Source organism: Eschrichtius robustus, chromosome 3 (assembly GCF_028021215.1).
Source record: "Eschrichtius robustus isolate mEscRob2 chromosome 3, mEscRob2.pri, whole genome shotgun sequence".
Taxonomy (NCBI): Eukaryota; Metazoa; Chordata; class Mammalia; order Artiodactyla; family Eschrichtiidae; genus Eschrichtius; species Eschrichtius robustus.
In genome coordinates this window covers 182,054,566-182,078,007 of record NC_090826.1, presented here as the reverse complement: position 1 = coordinate 182,078,007, position 23,442 = coordinate 182,054,566, and the positions used below count along the sequence as shown (strand labels likewise).

General features: G+C 34.3%; 1 pseudogene; it reads left to right on the top strand.

Moving 5' to 3' along the window:
- Positions 1–20,139, top strand: part of LOC137760777 (replication factor C subunit 3 pseudogene) — a 119,603-nt pseudogene extending 99,464 nt beyond the window's left edge.
- The last annotated feature ends 3,303 nt before the right edge of the window (positions 20,140–23,442 follow it).

The window sequence follows — 23,442 nt, the reverse complement described above, 5'->3', positions numbered from 1 at the left end:
TCCTCAATAAAGTTTTAAAACTCAAACAACCAAAAAAGTAAAAAAACGTGTACAGAATATTCACTACTTAACGCTGCTTGGTTTAAGGAAGTACAATAATTATATAGAATTGTTTGTGAAAAGTGAGATTTTGAAAATCCAATTGCCAGGACTAAGACGCATTTTATGTGAATAAAAAGGTATTTGAATAAATGTTTATGTTAAGTTTTTTAATTCACCACTTTCTATACTAACAACTAAACAGCTTTTAAGATGTTCATTGAAGCTGTTTGAAAAGTGATTAGAAAATACCAAATGTTAATCATATCTCTGATTAGTTTTTACAGATTACCTCAACATTAATTACGTGAATCTGTCTTAATATCAGAGAAAATTGTTCTTCTGTCTCACTCTCTGTCGGTTTTAACTTATTTTGTCCATGAGACTTCATAATAGGTTGTAAAAACCTTAATGATCACTTATATGATCTTTCCCTCTTTCATTTTAGTTTTTTACCTTTGTGTCTAAAGTCCTGAGCTCCGAACAGTGCGTACTTTTGTACAAGACAACCTTTTAAAAAGATATTGTAGAGAAAAGCTACAGTGTTTTCCCAGCAGAAGAAGCCTCATTACACTGTTTAGAAATGAATCTATTTAAATTGTCTTCAGTTATTTCTGATAAGGTAATCATTAATTCATGACCTAGCATTTATCAGAACGTTTAAAAACTGCATAGAACAGCCCACCATATTGCAGACTTCTCAGAAAGCATTATACTGTTCCCTCTTTCTCACTCAATGAAACTGGAGAACTCCTGACAGCTAGTGTTCCAAAGATATTTGACCGTTTTATGGGTGCCAATAATTGAGATCTCTAAATAATCTCATAAGCTACTGCTATTCCATTTATCCTCACCATGGATCAGCCATATGTTCTATTTATCTCTATACTTTTAAGAAATAGATATGTGGAACTATAAAATGCACCTATCTTCTTCTTAGGCATTAGCAATCTTTACTTGTTATCATGCCAGGGTCAGAGATTCCCAATCCAGTTAATTTTTGTTTGCAGAGGTCCCATCTTTCCATCTAATACCTTCTATGAAAAAACAACCAAGGCCATTATTTTCTTTCATAATAATTCATAATATGGTATTCTAAAGCACAATTCTAATAAGAGGAAATCTAATATTTTATTTGCCACCTCTGAACACTCAAGTCTGAATATACCAATACAAAAGAAACAAACTCTTTTTGTTAATTCATATCACATTCTTAAGGCAAATAATTTGCTAAGCTTTGAAATATCAAGAAATATCTGATTGTATGGATGAAAACAATATATCTGTAATCATATTTGTGTTATCAGATATTGAAATTTATTTTTTTCTATTATTTATTTTGATTCATTTACATGGACTTTATATGTACTTGAACACTTCACATTTAACAAATTTATTAATATTAAACTGTTTTCTTTATAAATGTTTTTATAGTATTAGAATATTTACTAAAAATCTTTGGTAAATTGTCTAAAACAAGGCTACTTAAACTCTTTTTTCCTTTTTAGTAGGTTTTGAAGAATCCTTTTTATAACATATTTTATGTATCAAGATTGTATTTAGTCTATGAACCATATATTTATATTTGAAATATGTGCGGATCTAGAAATAATAAAAAGTCACGTAAACCAAGTAACATGTGTCCATATGTAAAAAATCTGTAATATATGTGCTATCTATCTGTATGTGAGTATATCTATTATGCTCAGACAACCACTTATGGAAAAATAAAATCTCTCAGAAAGCTAACTGGGAGGAAAGTTTATGATGCTATGATTTGGAAGAGGCTCCTGAATGTTCAAAGACAAAAATATAAAGTGTTAGAAAGGTCCAAGTGATTATGACTCACCAAGCTCCATCTCTTTCCTCCAATAATGTGGGTAAAATCTTCATGTAGAGAAGAGCCTTAGTTCAAGGTTAGGAAAGTATCAGGGGGCTCACGAGTGGTCTGTGGATTCCTGAAAAAAAAAGGAAACAAGGCTATCATAGTTTGAAAAATCTGGATTTGGGCCCAAATCTTAGAAGAGGAAATATAATTCAGCAGGGTTGAATCTGAGAGTTTTCTTGCCTTTCTCAAAGACTCAGGGTCTAGATTTGGGATGTTAAAAGGAAAAAAAAAAAATTCATTAATGAAAATTTCATGTAATTCTTATCAGAAAACATCGGCAAAAAGTAGATGAACTCAAATTCACATACCAGGAGTTTTTGCTCCTTTTCCTCTATCACTTCCCTAACATTGGAGACAGCGTATTGTAACGTCCTTCACTTTTTTAGCCCTGCCTCTAGTAGTGACAGTTAGTGTCATGTTGCTAGCTGTTGGGATGGGCACCATTCGTGGGTTTCTTTCTTTCTTTTTTTTTTTTTTTTTTTCTGAGATTTGCCTTTTCTTTTAACCTACAAGATAGTTACGCAAAAATGGAATCTCTCATGGGTAAAATCTTGTGCATACTATTAAATTGGAACCCTATCTTTGTATTCATAGACTATTTTTTAAAACAGATCATATATCACAAGATACATTCGAGCCTGATTTCTGTTCTCTGAAAGTCTTTATCATACATTTGTATTTCCTTAAGGACTGATTCCTTTTCTTCAAGAGGGAAGAAAAATCTCATCAACATGAACCGACCACTGACATTTGCAGTGAAAAATTTACTGTCTCCAAAAAGCACTCCATACCCCCTGAGTTAGAGTCAGGGTCGTCCCCAAACACAAGGCAAGGCATTTTTCAACAGTATGACCTATTTATCTTTACAACCCTGAACCTCCATGACCTCATCCTAGGGAATATTTACAACTATCCGTGTGTGATTCTGGCAGAAAAGATTATCTATGTTCTTGTTGATGACCCTTGCTATGCAGTCAATATTGAAATTTGTGTGGCCTTTTGTAAAGCCAACATCACCTTCTTTCACTGAGTTTGGTGTTAGGGTGCATGCAGACAAGATGAGTTACTGTCTCTCCACACTTCACAAAACGCTCCTTGAAAAATATGGGCTCTTTTAAGGGTAAAACCTAGAATTTCTTAATAGTTCATGGGTCTAATACTCATACAGAATCATAGTCTTCATCCTACTGTACTATAGATCCTAGGACAGCAAAGCTGGCATCTATGTGGCTCATGAAGGGCTTAGCATGGTGAGAGACACCTAAGACAATATCTCACGGTCCATTAGGGATCTGGGGATTGTAGTAACGCTTCCTGCAAATAATCACTCACTCTTAAGAGGCCTGAACCTTCTACACCTCTGTTCCGTACATTGCTTGATATCTATGACCTTAGTTTGGCAATGCCGTGTCGGGGTAACAATCACTTAAAAAAATCATGAATAACACTTAACAAGGCTCTCACAGAAAGTACTCAGTTCCTAATCTGATTTTTATCCTACAATGAAGATGAAGGATCAGTTGGGAGATTTTGGACTTTCTCATTAAATAGTCAGATAGCTCAAGGAATAATAGTTGGGTTCTTTCAGAATCTACCAAAGAAAGGAAAAAAAAAAAGAAGAACAAGAAGAAGAAATTAAATAAATTAGCACACTTAGGTAATTTATATCTTCAACTAACTTCATCAATCACTAATATTAGTGGGAAATATTGAAATATTTTAGGGCATTTTTTCCCATTGAGATATAGTTTTCACTACTTTGGGGTCCATTACAGTGATAAAATCCTGATGGAAATACTAGGGGAACACTTGCTCTGGCAAAAGAAAGATTTTCACTAGATTGGATTCTACTTTCTGGGGGAACTCTCTTTTCCATTGTTCTCTGGGGCTGGGGGTTCCTCCCTATCCAATAACCTCCTTGACCACACCTGATGCGGGCAATATACAGGAGGTTCATCTTAAGGTATGCTCAGTTTTACAACCTACATAATGCTGGCAATAACTTTTGGCATCCAGGTGTTGGGTGTGCAAGTCTGTCTCCCCAAGAACGCTTGAGGGAAACGCTTAACAGAGTTCCTGGGATAAAAAGGCAATCAATGATTGTGTCTTTATCCTCATTTTTAGATGAGAACCATTATTCTTAAGAAGGTGAAAGTAGAATGATGAACTCTTTTCAACCTCTTGTTATGTAGTATCTATCAATATTCTGTAATGATATTTTTTTTTTGTTTCAAGCCAGAAAAACCTCCAATTAAATATAGAGAAGTTGTAGTACAGCTGTAATATGAACTGTAACATAAAACAATGAAAGTATGAAAAGAGGTTAAGCAGTGTCACTTTAAAAAATTCTAATTTGAATTCTATAATTATAGGTGTCACAGAAATTTTGTCACCCTTTTGCAACTTTTGTTAAGTAGAGAATATAAAGAGGTTTGCACTTACAGCAAGAAGATATGAAATTGCAAAGAGCAAAAATCTACAGAAATTTACTAGATAATACTGAGTAAAAAGAGAACATGTTATTGTAATGAAAAAATAAAACTAAGCTGTAAAATGAGACATACAATTCTCATTTTTAAAATGTGGCATTCTTTTGTATTTTTAAAATAGATTTGTAAATCCTAGAAAACACTGTATGGTGTTTATAAAATTAGGTGTGTATAAAATACATTAGGATTCTAATGTATTTGCTCTGTTTTTAATTGCTCATGTGTTCCTTTGTGGTTTTCCACTGTAGCCCTATTGCCATTCAAGCAGCTAATTAACCTCTATTATTAGGAGCTTTCTCCACAAAAATACCCTCTGCTTTATATTTAATTACCTTTTCCAAATCCCAGAGCCAGGAGGCTTATAAGATGATAAGGGCAAATGACTATCTGTGGAGTGGAAAGCATATATTTTAGATGGAGTAAGTGCACATTTATCACTAAGGAATTATTTATTAAAAATAAATAATAATAAAAGCGGCTAAATTAAAAGATCACATTTAGCATTAGGTATCTTTCTTATAAAAATGTCTAGAAAGATAAGAGCTACTTAGTATATATCTAAAAGTATTTATGTTCTGTCAAGTCTTCATGAATTCTAAGAGGATTTTCAGTATAAAATATTTAATTTCAAGCAAAATGGTAATGCATATTAATTTCATTTTTATCAAATGATTATTTATGATACTGTACAAATAGTTAAAATTGTTTGAAGACCCAGTCACTTAAAATACATAGAAACCCAGTATATGTATGTGCTTGTATACAACAAATTATTTTGATACTAATTTTGGTTCAGTAGTGAATAATTTAGTAGCCTACTACAACTCTCTATTAAGGAGAATGTTTTGATACATAAAGCTGTGCATATAATTGTAAGACAGGCATCACTGTATTTCCTAAAAAAGAATCAACATGTTGCTTCACAGTATGAAAGTTATATGACTTACTTGTAATAACGGTACATTTGTAATAATGCATTTGAAATTTATGTTAATAGACACTTATGGAAGAAAGTTACATAATAGGTAACAGTTACATAATAGTTAGGTATTTTATTATTTTTTTCTTAAAAGAATTACTTTGACTCCAGTGTGGAAAATTATTTTTAGTGTAACAAGTGGAACAGTGAGAGTAGGAAGGAAACACTTGTGGTAGTCAGTAGTGAGGGTGGATAGCGTGTTAGTGGTAGAGATATACAAACATAAATGTCAGATGTACAAAATATTTAGGAGGTAAAACTGATTTCATTATGTATCTGATACAGGAGATGAAAGAGGGAAAGTATGGTGAATGATTTCCAGGCTGGCTTGCGTAACTAGATGGAAGACAGTGGTCTCTCTGTTGGAGGAGCTACTGAAAAAAACTAAGTTATATTAGAAGGACATGAGTTTGGTTGGCAGGATGAATCTGAAGAGTTTCTATGGCTATGTATCCCAGCTGTGGCTCAACATGATCATCAAATGAGAAGCTTTTAAAACAAAAACCTCTAAATATTCTGATTTAATTTTTTCTGAGATAGATCCCACATGTCGATTTTTAAAAGCCCATAAGTGATTTCATTGTTAGTCCCCTTGGAGAATCACAGACTAGGGAAGTCAAATGTAAATAACTGGATGTTGTACGAATGTAAACTTTCATACATACAGTTTTAAGTATTAAATTCTGTAGAAAAAACATTTGAATATTAAAATATGGAAAAAAAGATTCTGAAAGATTTATGGTAATAAAAACCCTTTTTCTAATAAGGAACCATAATATTTACCTGGAATTTAAATCAATATATTCATTTTTTTTGCCCTAAAAGATGTCAGTATTAGTTTTTCAAAATATTTTTCTCCATTAGTAACATTGAATATTGTGATTCATTTTACATAAATATCTGAGCATAGAAATGTTATTCTCTTCTGGCTTTAATGTTTTCTGTTTTAACTCCTAAATCTTTTTTCTTAGATTTTTCTTAGTATCTTCGTACTCTTCCTTTTCTTTCTTCATTAATGCTTTGAATAATTTAAAAATATTTCTTATAGCCCTATCATTTCCTATAATGTTATTAGTAGATTCATAAATAAGCTATTGTTTCATAAATGAATTTTATATCAGTTACTGTTTTTGGAAATGCTTAACTTTACTCAGAATGACTTTCGTCAGATATTCTGTATTCAAAGAATGCCATAATATTTGCTATCAATGATAGTTGAAAACTAGTTTCCACATTTAATAAAAGAAATCTAATAGTTCTCATGCTTTGGATAAAATAATGTATCTTGCCAATGGAGTTAAATTACTTCACTTTGTTTTATCCATAAGTTCACCAATTATTTAATTAAATTAATAAATAAGTTAATATTATATCAGTTGGAAACCATAACAATCCCATTAAATAATAATCAGGAATTTATGACTGTCGAATGAATTGCTATGAGATTGTAACTTTTGATCATATCTATATGATATATATACATATTGTACATATTGCACACATAATTCTTTAGAACTTTATATATAATATATATAACTATATATACAAAATATTTTAGAACATTATAAATGTATATGTATGTATATACATATTTATTAATAAGTAGGAGAAAACAGATTGCTTAGAATGCTATTTATTGGACATAATGCATATAGATCTGTTTTATAAACTAACATAAATGATTATGAAGGCAAAGATGAGAGGCTGTGTCATTGTCACTTGTGCATCCCTAGTGAAGAGTGCACGGCACAAAGGAGGTACAGAGTAAGTACCCTCTCTATTATACAAGGGTTGAGGACTAACCTACCAGTAGAATTTTACACTAATATGATACCATCAACATGAGTTTCAAATACAATTAATTCTTATTTTTTCCATTCAAAACTGACCCAAATTTTGGCATAAAAATAAGTATCTACTAAAAAATGAGTTTCTTTTCTACAGTGTGTACCTGTAATGATTTACCTGCCTTTCTGGATCACAAAATGTAATACTGCTATTATGAATACTTCACATGCCAATACCTTATGGATCAAAATGTAACTCAACTGACATAATTTCTGAAAGGTCTATATAACTTTTTTCATGCTTCTCATTAATACATTGTGATGCTAAGTCATTGGCAACGCAAATTCTTCATCATAAAATGAAAGAAAGATTAAATTGAATAAAAATGCAGTGTTAACTTTTAAAACCCATGTTTTAAAAATAAACATTCCACTGACATTTATGAGGCATCAAATAAAATAGTCTCAGGAGGATCATCATAAATGCGACTTCACAGGAGTTAAAGTCATAAATTCCTTTCCAAACATTTATGAGGCAAAAAAAATAGAAGGTAGTATTTGAGAAGGCTGGAAAGTTTTGTGTGACAAGAATTTCTGATTTTTCTTTTTTCAATATACTCCATTATAAAGAAATAACAAGTTGAATTTTTATCTCAAACAGAAACAAAACTCCTATCAATATGAAGACATGTTTATTATGCTTCATTGAAATAATTTAACTGAACATAGTTCCACGATAGGAAGCTTTCTCAACATCAAACAGTATTTTCAAAGCTTCTTGTTTCTCTATGCCGGTCATTTAATATTGACGAACACCAATATGTGAATACCAGTCGCCCTTCTCCATTCATTCAGCATTTTGTAACAATGGCCAATGAAGGTTCATGAATGCCTAGGACAGTACCTTAGATCAGCCTTAGGCACTCTGTGAAAGGTCACTCTGAAATTTTTAAAGCCTTGATCATTATGTATATGACTTTTCAGTGAAATGTAATGGGTTTTGATGGCTCTGAACAAACTGACATTTAATCTTACTGACTGCTTATTAAAAACATGCATTTTCCAAAAATATAATTGTTATCCCTGTAGCTTCATAGGATTAGGACCTAAAAATTAGGACCTAAAAATTAAATGTATTTTTATCAATTCTTACTTTAAGATATAGCATCATGATTTCAGTTTTGTTAGGAAAGCCTATCTACATTATTATACTTTTAAAAGAATACTTTTGATCTATTCTGTGTGTTTATTCACCCAAATGAATTCTATTATCACCTTATCAATTTACATTGAAAAATTACATTAACTTTGACATATTAATTTGTTAAGGATGAAATCTTCAGAATTTCAGAGCTTCAAGGTTAGAAAGATATATTATTTCTCCATTGATTTAGGTCTTATTTTATGTCTCCATTAATATTTTAACATTACCTTAATATAATTCCTAGATATTTGTTTTTAATTTATTCCTAAATATTGTTAATTGTGTTATTTTAACAAAGTATTTTTCTCATTATACTTTGCCATGAGGTTTTTCAGTTATGAAAAATAAAACTGATTTATATGCATTTACCTAGTTTCTTTTATCAGGTCACAATACTTTTTTTAGTTTTATTAGTTTTCTTTTTGGTTTCTTTTTTTTTTTTTGATTTTCTAGGTAAAAATGCCATAACTTCTGAAAGCAATGATAAGTTCATTTTAAAACTCATATCTTCTCTGTCTTTCACTGTCTCTCTCTCTCCATATATATATATATATATATATATATATATATATATATATATATATATGTATATATATATGACCTTTTCTGATTTTTAAATGAGAGAACAGTATCCAATAAGATTTAAAAACATTGTCATTTGTAGCAACATGGATGGACCTAGAGATTATTATACTAAGTGAAGTAAGTCAGACAGAGAAAGACAAGTGTCATATGATATGGCTTATATGCGGAATCTAAAATAAACTGATACAAATTAACTTATTTATGAAACAGAAACACTCACAGACTTAGAGACTGAACTTGTGGTCACCAGGAGGAAATGGTGGGGAGGAGGGATAGACTGGGAGTTTGGGGCTGACATGTACACACTACTATATTTAAAACAGATAACCAACAAGGACCTACTGTATAGCTCAGGGAACTCTGCTCAACATTCTGTGATAACCTAAAAGGGAAAATAATTTGAAAAAGAATAGCTACTCATATATGTATAACTGAATCACTTTGCTGTACACCTGAAACTAACACAACATTGTTAATCTACTCTACTCCATAATGAAATAAAAATTAAAAAAAAAAGAAACAAGAGACATATCAAAAAATAAAAAATAAAAATCCTGTCATTCCTCACTATAATTTTGTTGTTTATTTATTGCTCCATAACTAATCACCCCAAAAGTTAGTGGCTTAAACCTTAAAAAAATCATTTAATTACTTCTCACAATCTCTATGGGTCGGAAATTCAAGAAGGCCTTGGCTAGGTATTTCTCGCTTGGGGTCTCCAGCGTAGCTGTAGTCAGATGTTGGCTGGCAGGAGCTGGATGGTGGTGAGAGGGGGATCAGTTAGATGGGGGCTGGCCAGTTTTCACTATCTTTTCTTATAGCCCTCCTTGTCATCTCTGACAAGGCTGGTTTGGGCTTCCTCTAGGTATCATGTCCTCAGAGCACTTAGCTTGCTTACTTGACACCTGAAGCTTCAAGAGTGAATATTCCAGACAGCAAGGCAGAAACTTTATTACCTTTCATGACTTAGCCATGAAAGCCAGAGTTCATCATTTCCAAAGTACTCTATTTGCTGACCAATCAAAAGCTCACTTATATTCAAGGGAAGGAAGATAGATTCCACCTCGATGGGGTGGTTGTCATAACTGGGAGTCACACTCAAAAAATATAACTTCTAGCATTTTATACGATTTTTTGCTCTTTCCTTTGAATACTCTTTATAATACTGAGGAAATTTTATTCTGTTTTAAGTTTATTTGAATATTTCATTACTTTTAATTAGAATGTATATTTTTAAAATTTTTTATCAGCATCTGTCTATGTGATAAATATGTTTATTTCATTCCAAGAAAATATTATGTTTGCCTTATGCCAGGCTCCATGATGGATCCTGGGTATATAGAGATGAATCAGGCAAGGTCTGTTGCATCTCAGTTGATCTCATCTCAATTGTCTCTATAACCACAAACCTACTGTCGGCCAGAGTCCTGCCTGACTATCTACACTTTGCTGAGTGTTTTCTCATACCTACTCTACTCCCACCTTCTCTTCTCAAAACCTCAAGACTCCCAGTCCCAACCCTCAGTTAAAAATCTTGGTTCACCTACACTGTTGCATTTTTCAGCAATTCTTTTCTCTTTATTGCTGAGTAGTATTCTGTTGTTCCACAGTTTATTTCTCTAGTCTCCTGGGCTAGGCCGTTTTTTTTTTTGCTATTATCCATCAAACTGCTATGAACAACAAAAAAAATCTTGGCTTCTATTTCACTGAAAAACAAAAGAAAACTTTTTATTATTTGTCAGTAGGCGTACGCAGTATCATTTTATCACAAAATATTCCCATATAAGCCCTACCCCCATATTCTGTTTTCCCTCCAGTAACAATGGGTGAATTCTTTCTGCTGCCCACTTTTCTTCTTCATTTCTCTACTAGGTTCCATCCCTCAACCTACTCAAAAACTATGATCCTCCAATTAATTCCACTCCTTCCTACATTATGAAATTCTTTTCTTTTCTACTGGATCCTTCCTATCAGAATAGAAATACAGTACGGCATCTCCCATTTTTAAATAAAATTCTATAAATCCATGTGTTTTTCCATTTGCTGCTCTGATTCTCTCTATAGAGAAACACTGAAGGCCTTTACTAAAAGTTTTGCCTTTCTCTGATCCATTCACCTTTGGACCTACAGAAATATGTATTTTTCTCCATAGATGGCTAAAGCTGTTTTGTCTAGGTCAGCAATACGTTGCCGAATTCAATAGTCATTCTTAGTTCTCATCTTAACTTCACTGCAGTATTTGATACAGTGATCAATTTCTTGAAAGATTTTCTGCACAATTTAGACTCAGGAGTGGATTTATTTCTCATTAACTTATTTTGTCTTATGATCTACTTAAAAATGCAGGAGCTTAATCTTTTTGTGTGTAAGCTCCTAAACTTATTTGATAAATGATAATACTAAATTGAATATCAGGGACAAAACAATCCTTATGAACAGATGCATTTAAAACAAAACATGTTTATACTTAAACCTAAAATGTACTTAATATTCAGAATCCTCCTTTTTTTTAAGAAGCAAGATCTACTTATCAATATTCTGTAGGAAAATTCTGAATGCAGACTGATAATTTCCTCTACATTTATTTTCCAAAAAAAAAAAATCAAAATTAATCAATCTTTACATATGTCAGAATGTTGTATAAACACATATATATACACTTAAACATATGCATGCATATACACGTATTCACATATTTATTTAGCTTTTTCTTTGTGTGTGTGTAATGTTTTTGTTAAAATTTGGTTTCATGCAAAATACCACTTCATAAAATCATTTAAGCTTTCTATGAATATCTCTAATCTTGATTAATTTCATTAATATAGAATTACTTGTTCTTAGAGATAAGTTAGCACTCCCCCATTTGCGTTCCAGTTGGGAACAAAAGGATTAGGAGTCGTCCTGTAATCCATTCTCTCCCTTTATCAGGGACAGCCAGAGAAAATAAGAAAGATGATATAGTCAAATCCCCTTATAAGATGCTAACGATACACCTCCTGGAAAACATATAATGTTATTTCCTAGTGGAGAGTTATTATCTGGTCTGTCTAGGTTAGATTATGTTAAACCAACCCAGTAACTATAGATTTATGGGGCATGGATCCCTGAAATTTTCATGTAAGTGATGTAATTATTAGAGTAGACAATGGAGGTGTCTTATGACTGAGCTAGACCCCTTTTGTGTAGCAAGGACTACCTGTCTCACTCAGTGACTTCAGATGTTAAATCCAGGCCAGAAACCATTCACATAAGGCAAGGAAGGACCTGGGAGGTGGCACTGAAATCCTGAACTCCTTTGTGCTTTCCATTTGCCTTGAAATTACTCATATATATAAAATTACTAGAAGGCTTGGAATTGGTAACATTTCTGCTTCTGGTATGTCTGATTTGACAATCTGGCACTTTCTGTTATTTTACCATTCCTGATGTCCACTTTTAATTTTGATATAATTGCAAGTCTTAAGAAAAGTACAAGATAGTGCAAGGAACTCCTGCATACCCTTTAACCAGAATTATTTATATTTTGCCCCATTCCCTCTTTCTCTGTAGAATTATGTACATAAATACACACATATATTTTTTATACTATACCTTTACACACATATATAGTTTATGTTATATGTTAAAATTAAATACAAAATGAAGACCAGACTTGAAGAGTCCCTGAGCAGACAAGACCAATTATGCCATATAAGAAAAGTTAATTTAGCTTATTTTGGAAAATAAGTGAAACTTAAGTTGCTTCGCATAAATGCCTCTGAAAATCATAAAAAAAAACTTAAGCTCTTCTCCAAGATTGGCATGAGGTAACATTTTTAACCAATTCCCTATCATTATGAAAACTCTATTCTACAACCAGTCGTTATAAAGAACAAGCAGCCTCTGCATTCTCACTATATAAGCTGATCTATAACAATCTACCTCTGAGACTCATACCACTGTTGGTTTAGTGCTCCCAGTCAGCAAGCTGCTTTTATGTGCACAAAAAACTCTTAGTAATTAATGTTTTATTCATCTGGTGGCCTTAATTTTGCTTTTTCTGGTTTTTTGACACACATACATATATATATATGTGTATATGTATATATATGTACACATATATGTACATAGTATAAACCTTCTGAGAGTGTGTTAGAGACAGCATGCCCTAAATAATTTATTGTGTACCCCCTACATTCAAGGATACTGTATTATATAATGACATTATAATTATGAAGATTGGACAAACAAAAGATTGGATTGTATGATTAGTAAAATATTAGTATTTAATCCAGGAGTTCTTAAAATGTAGTCAAGAGGCAGGATGTCTTTAAGACTTTTTCTCAGTTGGTGAAATCAAAATCATATTATTAATAATATTATTATTAATAACAAGACAATGTGGCCTTTTTCATTGTGTTGACATTTCCGTTAATTATTCAAAAGCTATGGTAGTAAAACTGTTGATACAACATCATGAACCAATAAGGTAGCACCAAACTGTGGTATTAATTACTGTATTTTCCACTCTCACAGATGTGCAGGAGAAAAAAATAAAAGCCAAATTTACTTAAGTATGATCTTGATGAAGCAATAACATTGTTACATTTATTAAATTTCAACCTGTGAATGTGCCTCTTTTTAATAAAATAATGTGATGAAGTGGGAAATAGGTATAAAGCTCTTCTGATGCATATAAAAGTATTATGATCATCTTGAGATGAAGGACTTGTGGGTTTCTTTGAAGTATGAGGACAAGCTGCCTCACCATGCAATACTGTTTTTGCATCGAAGAATCCATGGCAGCCAAACTATGGTGTTTCTGGCTTGGGTTTTGGTAGATTTTCTTAAAAACGAATGAACTGAACCTGTCACTGCAAGGGAATTGGAAACATGTGTTTCCAATGATACAATTCAAGCTTTAAAGATAAAGTTAGAATCGTTGGCAACTTGAATCCACCAATGTGATTTTGACAGATTACCAAAGTTTAAAGCCTTTCTGAAGTGGTCAGTGGTGATATTAATATTGTACAATAAAATCGGTCTATATTTGGAATATCTAAAAACCTCAGTTAACAATTCAGATTTAACGGAGTAAGTATGGATATCTTTGGAGTTCAGTTTAATGTTTTGCGATTTTCTTTCTACTTGTCTCACCATTTTTTTTTCTGTAACTACTCTCCTGCCTTCACTGTTTTATTTTATTTTTTTAACATCTTTATTGGAGCATAATTGCTCTACAATGTTCTGTTAGTTCCTGCTGTATAACAAAGTGAATCAGCTATATGCATACGTATATCCCCATATCCCTTCCCTCTTGCGTCTCCCTCCCACCCTCCTTATCCCACCTCTCTAGGTGGTCACAAAGCACGGACCTGATCTCCCTGTGCTATGCTGCTGCTTCCCACTAGCTATCTATTTTACATTTGGTAGTGTATATGTGTCCATGCCACTCTCTCACTTCGTCTCAGCTTACCCTTCCCTCTCCCTGTGTCTGCAAGTCCATTCTCTACATCTGTGTCTTTATTTCTGTCCTGACCCTAGGTTATTCAGAACCATTTGTTTTTTAAGATTCTATATATATGTGTTAGTATATGGTATTTGCTTTTCTCTTCCTGACTTACTTCACTCGGAATGACAGACTCTAGGTGCATCCACCTCACTACAAATAACTCAATTTTGTGTCTTTTTATGGCTAATATTCCATTGTATATAGGTGCCACATCTTTATCCATTCATCTGTTGATGGACACTTAGGTTGCTTCCATGTCCTGGCTACTGTAAATAGTGCTGCAATGAACATTGTGGTACATGACTCTTTTTGAATTATGGTTTCCTCAGAGTATATGCCCAATAGTGGGATGGCTGGGTCGTATGGAAGTTCTATTTTTAGTTTTTTAAGGACCCTCCATACTGTTCTCCATAGTGGTTGTATCAATTTACATTATCACCAACAGTGCAAGAGGGTTCCCTTTTTTCCACAACCTCTCCAACATTTATTGTTTGTAGATTTTTTATTGAAGGCCATCCTGACCTGTGTGAGATGACACCTCATTGTAGTTTTGATTTGCATTTCGCTAATGATTAGTGATGCTGAGCATCCTTTCATGTGTTTGTTGGCAATCTGTATATCTTCTTAGGAGAAATGTCCATTTATGTCTTCTGCCCATTTTTGGATTGGGTTGTTTGTTTTTTTGATATTGAGCTGAATGAGCTGCTTGTATATTTTGGAGATTAATCCTCTGTCAGTTGCTTCATTGGCAAATATTTTCTCCCATTGTGAGGGTTGTCTTTTAGTCTTGTTTATGGTTTCCTTTGCTGTGCAAAATCTTTTAAGTTTAATTAGGTCTCATTTGTTTATTTTTGTTTTTATTTCCATTTCTCTAGGAGGTGGATCAAAAAGGATCTTGCTGTGATTTATGTCGGAGTGTTTTGCCTATATTTTGCTCTAATAGTATTACAGTGTCTGGCCTTACATTTAGGTCTTTAATCCATTTTGAGTTTATTTTTGTGTATGGTGTTAGAGAGTGTTCTAATTTCATTCTTTTACATGTAGCTCTCCAGTTTTCCCAGCACCACTTATTGAAGAGACTGTCTTTTCTCCATTGTATATTCTTGCCTCCTTTATCAAAAATAAGTTGACCATATGTGCGTGGGTTTATCTCTGGGCTTCCCATCCTGTTCCATTGATCTATATTTCTGTTTTTGTGCCAGTACCATACTGTCTTCATTACTGTAGCTTTGTAGTATAGTCTGAAGTCCAGAAGCCTGATTCCTCCAGCTGTTTTTCTTTCTCAAGATTGCTTTGGCTATTTGGGGTCTTTTGTATTTCCATACAAATTGTGAAATTTTTTGTTCTAGTTCAGTGAAAAATGCCATTGGTAGTTTGATAGGGATTGCATTGAATCTGTAGATTGCTTTGGGTAGTAGAGTCATTTTCAGAATGTTGATTCTTCCAATCCAAGAACATGGTATATCTCTCCATCTGTTGGTATCATCTTTAATTTCTTTCATCAGCTTCTTATAGTTTTCTGCATACAGGTCTTTTGTCTCCTTAGGTAGGTTTATTCCTAAGCATTTTATTCTTTATGTTGCAATGGTAACTGGGAGTGTTTGTTTAATTTCTCTTTCAGATTTTTCATCATTAGTGTATAAGAATTGAAGAGATTTCTGTGCATTAATTTTGTATCCTGCTACTTTACCAAATTCATTGATTAACTCTAGTAGTTTTCTGGTAGAATATTTAGGATTCTGTATGTAGTATCATGTCATCTGCAAACAGTGACAGTTTTACTTCTTCTTTTCTTATTTGGATTCCTTTTATTTCTTTTTCTTCTCTGATTGCCACGGCTAAAACTTCCAAAATTATGTTGAATAATAGTGGTGAGAGTGGGCACCCTTGTCTTGTTTCTGATCTTAGTGGAAATGGTTTCATTTTTTCACCATTGAGAATGATGTTGGCTGTGGGTTTGCCATATATAACCTTTATTATGTTGAGGTAACTTCCGTCTATGCCTACTTTCTAGAGGGTTTTAATCATAAATTGGTTTTGAATTTTGTCAAAAGCTTTTTCTGCATCTATTGAGACGGTCATATGGTTTTTCTCCTTCAATTTGTTATTACGGTTTATCACATCGATTGATTTGAGTATACTGAAGAAGCCTTGCATTCCTGGGAAAAACCCGACTTGATCATGGTGTATGATCCTTTTAATGTGATGTTGGATTCTGTTTCCTAGTATTTTATTGAGGACTTTTGCATCTATGTTCATCAGTGATATTGGCCTGTACTGTTCTTTTTTTGTGGCATCTTTGTCTGGTTTTGGTATCAGGGTGATGGTGGCCTCGTAGAATGAGTTTGGGAGTGTTCCTCCCTCTGCTATATTTTGGAAGCGTTTGAGAAGGATAGGGGTTGGCGCTTCTCTAAATGTTTGATAGAATTCGCCTGTGAAGCCATCTGGTCCTGGGATTTTGTTTGTTGGAAGATTTTTAATAACAGTTTCAATTTCAGTGCTTGTGATTGGTCTGTTTATATTTTCTATTTTTTCCTGGTTTCAGTCTGGGAAGGTTGTGTTTTTATAAGAATTGTCCATTTCTTCCAGGTTTTCCATTTTATTGGCACATAGTTTCTTGCAGTAATCTCTCATGATCCTTTATATTTCTGAAGTGTCAGTTGTTACTTCTCCTTTTTCATTTCTACTTCTGTTGATTTGAGTCTTTTCCCTTTTTTTCTTGATAAGTCTGGCTAATGGTTTTCCAATTGTGTTTATCTTCTCAAAGAACCAGCATTTAGTTTTATTGATGTTTGTTATTGTGTCCTTCATTTCTTTTCTATTTATTTCTGATCTGATCTTTATGACTTCTTTCCTTCTGCTAACTTCAGGGGTTTTTTTTGTTCTTTCTCTAATTGCTTTAGGTGTAAGGTTAGGTTTTTTATTTGAGATTTTTCTTGTTTCTTGAGGTAGGATTGTATTGCTATAAACTTCCCTCTTAGAACTGTTTTTGCTGCATCCCATAGATTTTGGGTCATTGTGATATCACTGTCATTTGCTTCTAAGTATTTTTTTACTTCATCTTTGATTTCTTCAGTGATCTCTTGGTTATGTAGTATTGTATTGTTTAGCCTCCACGTGTTTGTATTTTTTACAGTTTTTTTCCTGCAATTGATGTCTAGTCTCATAGCATTGTGATCGGAAAAGAAACTTGATACAATTTCAATTTTCATAAATTTACCAAGGCTTGATTTGTGACCCGGTATATGGTCTATCCTGTAGAATGTTCCATGAGTACTTGAGAAGAAAGTGTATTCTGTTTTTGGATGGATGTCCTATAAATATTAAGTAAGTCCATCTTGTTTAATGTATCATTTAAAGCTTGTGTTTCCTTATTTATTTTCATTTTGGATGATCTGTCCATTGGTGAAAGTGGGGTGTTAAAGTCCCCTACTATGATTGTGTTACTGTCGGTTTCCCCTTTTACGGCTGTGAGCACAAGCCTTATGTATTGAGGTGCTCCTATGTTGGGTGCATAAATATTTACCATTGTTATATCTTCTTCTTGGATTGATCCCTTGATCATTATGTAGTGTCCTTCTTTGTCTCTTGTAATAGTCTTTATATAAAGTCTATTTTGTCTGATATGAGAATTGCTAATCTAGCTTTCTCTTGATTTCCTTTGCATGGAATATCTTTTTCCATCCCCTCACTTTCAGTCTGTATGTGTCCCTAGGTCTGAAGTGGGTCTCTTGTAGACAGCATATATATGGGTCTTGTTTTTGTATCCATTCAGCCAGTCTATGTCTTTTGGTTGGAGCGTTTAATCCATTTACGTTGAAGGTAATTATCGATATGCATGTTCCTATTACCATTTTCTGAATTGTTTTGGGTTTGTTATTGTAGGTCTTTTCCTTCTCTTGTGTTTCCTGCCTAGAGAAGTTCCTTTAGCATTTGTGGTAAAGCTGGCTTGGTGGTGCTGAATTCTCTTAGCTTTTGCTTGTCTGTAAAGCTTTTAATTTCTCCATCAAATCTGAATGAGATCCTTGCTGGGTAGAGTAATCTTGGTTGTAGGTTTTTCCCTTTCATCACTTTAAATATGTCCTGCCACTGCCTTCTGGCTTGCAGAGTTTCTGCTGAAAGATCAGCTGTTGACCTCATGGGGATTCCCTTGTATGTTATTTTTCCCTTGCTGCTTTTAACATTTTTTCTTTTTATTTAAATTTTGTTAGGTTTATTAATATGTGTCTTGGTGTGTTTCTCCTTGAATTTATCCTGTACGGGACTCTTTGTGCTTTCTGGACTTGACTACTTCCTTTCCCATATTAGGGAAGTTTTCAGCTATAATCTCTTCAAATGTTTTCTCAGTCTCTTTCTTTTTCTCTTCTTCTGGGACCCCTGTAACTCAAATGTTGGTGCCTTTAATGTTGTCCCAGAGGTCTCTGAGACTGTCCTCAATTCTTTTCATTTTTTTTTTCTTTATTCGGCTCTGCAGTAGTTATTTCCACTATTTTATCTTCCAGGTCACTTATCCGTTCTTCTGCCTCAGTTATTCTGCTATTGATTCCTTCTAGAGAATTTCAGTTTTATTTATTGTGTTGTTCATCATTGTTTTTTTTCGTTCTTCTATGTCCTTGTTAAACGTTTCTTGTATTTTCTCCATTCCATTTCCAAGATTTTCAATCATCTTTACTATCATTACTCTGAATTATTTTTCATGTAGACTGCCTATTTCCTCTTCATTTTTTTGGTCTGGTGGGTTTTTACCTCACTCCTTCATCTGCTGTGTGTTTCTCTGTCTTCTCATTTTGTTTAACTTACTGTGTTTGGGGTCTCCTTTTCGCAGGCTGCAGGTTTGTAGTTCCTGTTGTTTTTGGTGTCTGCCCCCAGTAGGTGAGGTTGGTTCAGTGGGTTTTGTCGGCTTCCTGGTGGAGGGGACTGGTGCCTGTGTTCTGATGGATGAGGCTGGATCTTGTCTTTCTGGTAGGCAGGACCACATTCAGTGGTGTGTTTTGGGGTGTCTGTGAACTTATTATGACTTTAGGCAGCCTCTCTGCTAATGGGTAGTGTTGTGTTCCTGTCTTGCTAGTTGTTTGCCAGACACCCCAGTTGTTTGTGTTGCAATTCTACATCAAAAGTGATACCACCTATTCGTAGTAGGTGCCTTGCAGTTCGTGTGCCTGCTCCCAGCATTGAAGATATTTGCCATGTGTTATCTACTGTGTGTAAGAAGGAAGGTCTAAATCTTCCTTCACAACTGGCTCATAGACTTGCAGAGAAGTCCTGCAGAAATCTCAGAAAAGCCCTGCTTATGTGTGAAGCCTGCAGAGTGCAACAATATCCTTTCACTGCAGATCAAGAAGTCCCTGAAACAGATTGGGAGGTGTATCTGAGGGAGACTGCCAATGCTATTGTCAGTCAGCAGACTCCACAGAGGCTCCTTGAAGTTCGTGGGAGACTCTATGAGCTTCTAACTCATTGTATTCCTCCTGAAATAATAATGAAGGGCCTTCTATCAGAACTTTTACATAATTGTGATGGACAACTGAAAGGGGAAGTGGCCTAGATGGCAGCTTACTATGAACATCGTCTACAGCTGGGTAGCAAAGCCATTTATCACTTGGAAGCATTTGTAGCCAAATTTATGGCACTTTATAAGAAGTTCATGGAGAATGGATTGGAAGGCATGATATTCTGACATCTATCAGTAATTCCAGTTGTTTGCCAGACACCCCAGTTGTTTGGGGTGTCCAGCACTGGAGCTTGCTGGTCATTGAGTGGAGCTGGCTCTTAGCATTGAGACAGAGGTCTCTGGGAGAGTTCTCACCGATTGATATTACGTGGGGCCAGGAGGTCTCTGGTGGTCCAATGTCCTGAACTCAGCTCTCCCACCTCAGAGGTTCAGGCTGTCAGCAGGCCAGAGCACCAAGACCCTGTCAGCCACATGGATGTCAAGTATGTGGCAGTTTAGCTGTTCTCATAAACAATGTCTCTTCTCCTCATCATCCATGGTAAAATGAGCTCTTCAGTGTTCCCCACCTCAGGGCCCCAGTTGATTCACTTTCACATGGAAAGTCAGAACTTGGATGAAAGCATCTGCCAAATCAGAAAGTTTAAGAAAGGTCCTCTGATCTTATTCTGCTGGTGATATCCATTCTCTCCATGCCAAGCTCAGAGCTCAGTCATGCACTTATTTGTCATATCTTCCATGGTCAAGTCACATTGGATTCAGTCTCCAGTCTTCATGGAGCCTCTGATTTAGAATAATGATGAGTAACCTGGTACTTTGGCTGTTGGCAGCCAGTGAGAGCTCAGTGACTGACTTGTAGCACCAGATACTGCAGTACCGCAGACAGACACCGTGGGAAGAAGAGAATATGAGCTCTATAGGTAGGCCAATTTTACTGAGCCCTTTTCTTTTGTTTCTTCTCCTTTGTGCTTAGTCCAGTTTCATTTGCTCATAGGGTGCCATGTACGGGGAGGTCTTGCCCCCGTCTTCAAAGCAAAGATCCTCGAGTGAAAAGCTATGCCCGATACCTCTGTCACAGAAGTGCTGTGGAGACACTGCAATTCAACATGGCGGGGCCATGTCACCTTGACTGTTTTAAATGAATATTCTTCATTACTCTATTTCCTCTGTTGGAAAATTAGCTACCCCTTTTGCATCATTTTCCCCCTACCAGGTGTTAGGATATTCATCCCTAATTTAGTCTGCTTTAGAGTTAATTTTTACCCAGTAATTTGAAATATAAGTACCTCATGAAAGTCTATTTCCATTTACCTTCTGACACTTTGTGCTATTTTTGTCATACATGTCATATCTACATCTATCTATACAATATAAATACATAAATATATTATAATGTATATTACAGACACTAAGTTTTCCAGGGCAGATAATAATGATTTAAAACTTAAATTTTATTAGGAAAAAATACAAATTCGAAAAAAGAAGGAACTAATTTACTCATAAGAAACAGTGTTTAAATGCTCTTCACAATATAAATTCCGATTATTCTGTGGTTAATATTTACAATTTATCTATATACAGAACATAACATAATTCAAGCTCTACCAAATAACGAAAATGTTTACAACTTAGATACTACAAATATAGTTTTAAATTTGACAGAAGGTTGAAGTGAGAAGGATGGGAAAAAGTGGTGTGTTATATTGGGGTGTTAACACATAGCACATGGAGATCAGCTGGGTGCTTTGTGTCCACCTAGTAGGGTGGGATAGGGAGGGTGGGAGGGAGGCTCAAGAGGGAGGGGATATGGGGATATATGTATATGTATAGCTGACTCACTTTGTTATACAGCAGAAACTAACACACCATTGTAAAGCAATTATACTCCAATAAAGATTAGAAAAAAGAAGTGATTAGTGATACTTATTGAATTTAATGTGATAAGACATAAATCCAAACAAAGAATGAATTATCAAGCTTTTTGTTTCTCAGAAGAGATCATGGAAGCTGGAGGTAAGTGTTTATCTTTCAAGCCTTATCATTTTTAGTGAGAGATTGATAGATATTACCTCAATTAGGCAAATCAGAAAATAGAAGCATAAGGGCAATATTTACACCTTTGAAAATGAACACCAGTAACACTGAAGAGAAAACTGATTACAAATGAGTTAACTCTAGTAGTAGAGCTGGAAATAGGGAAACACTGGGGAGGAGACTGTTGATTCTCATGGCTTGTTACTGATTTTTCAAAAACTCTTGCCACGTATTTGCATTGGTTTTCTATCACTACTGTAACAAATTACCACAAATTTAGGGACCTGAAACAACACAAACTTCTTACCTTCTACGTCTGTGGTTTAGAAGTCCAACACACATCCCAGTGGACTAAAATTAAGATGTTGGCAGGGTTGTATTCCTCCTGGAGGTTCTAGGGAAGGATCCTGTTTCCTTGCCTTTTCCAGCTTCTACAGGCCACCCACCTTCCTTGACTCATGGCCCCCTTCCTACATCTTCAAAGCCAACCATGTTGTATCCCTCCAACCATCCTTCTGCGGTTGTAATTCCTTCTAACTCTCCCATTCGGCCTCCCTCTTCCACTTTTAAGGGCCCTTGTGATACATTGGCTCCACCTGGGTAATCCGGGCTACTGTTCTTATTTTAAAGTCAGGTGGTTAGCAGCCTTTATTCGCCCTTTCCATGTAAACTAACATACTCACAAGGGGATAGGATGTGAGCATCTTTCAGCAGGCCACTATTTTGCCTACCATAGTTTTAGTACTTCATGTGAATTTAAAAATAATGATATGAAAATAATTTGCTTCATTAATAATAAATTCACGCATAACTGTTCTTAGCTTATCGCAGTATTTCTTAAAGTATGGTCTGCATCATGCAAATCACCTGCATCAAAAATCAACTGTAGTGTATCACGCTCCTGGGGCCACACCCAACTTTAACGGATGAGAACTTGGAGGATGGGTTCCAGTATTCTGGATTTTAACAAGAATCTTACATAATTTTAACACACAGTACATCAAAGTTTGAAGTGTACGGGTTCAGCCCACTGAAAAAGAGTTAAGGAAATGGTATCAGCTGAGGGATGTAAGAAGTAATGGGGCACAAACTAACTTGAACTATTTGTCCTTCAACAGGCAGCTTAGAACAGAAGAGCTTAATATTTAACCAGTACCAAGATACTATTTCCTGGAAGAATACAGTGAATAATAAAGAGATTCAAACAGAAAGGACATGTAATGTCCTACACATAATACATTATTTCTAAAATGTTTAATAAATGAATCTTGAATGATGAACTAACCATTTAAAAAGCAAAAATAAAACAAACAGAATGTATTCTGGGGAAGTCTGAAGATTCAAGAGAGAGAAATCTGAATAACTAGAGAAACAATTGATCCCAGTATAAATTAGTAACAATGTATATAATTTTTTCTGAAAATTATTTGCTACTTTTTAACTTTAAATATACATTTTACTTAGTATATATAGAAACTTATGCTAAATAATTTGTGT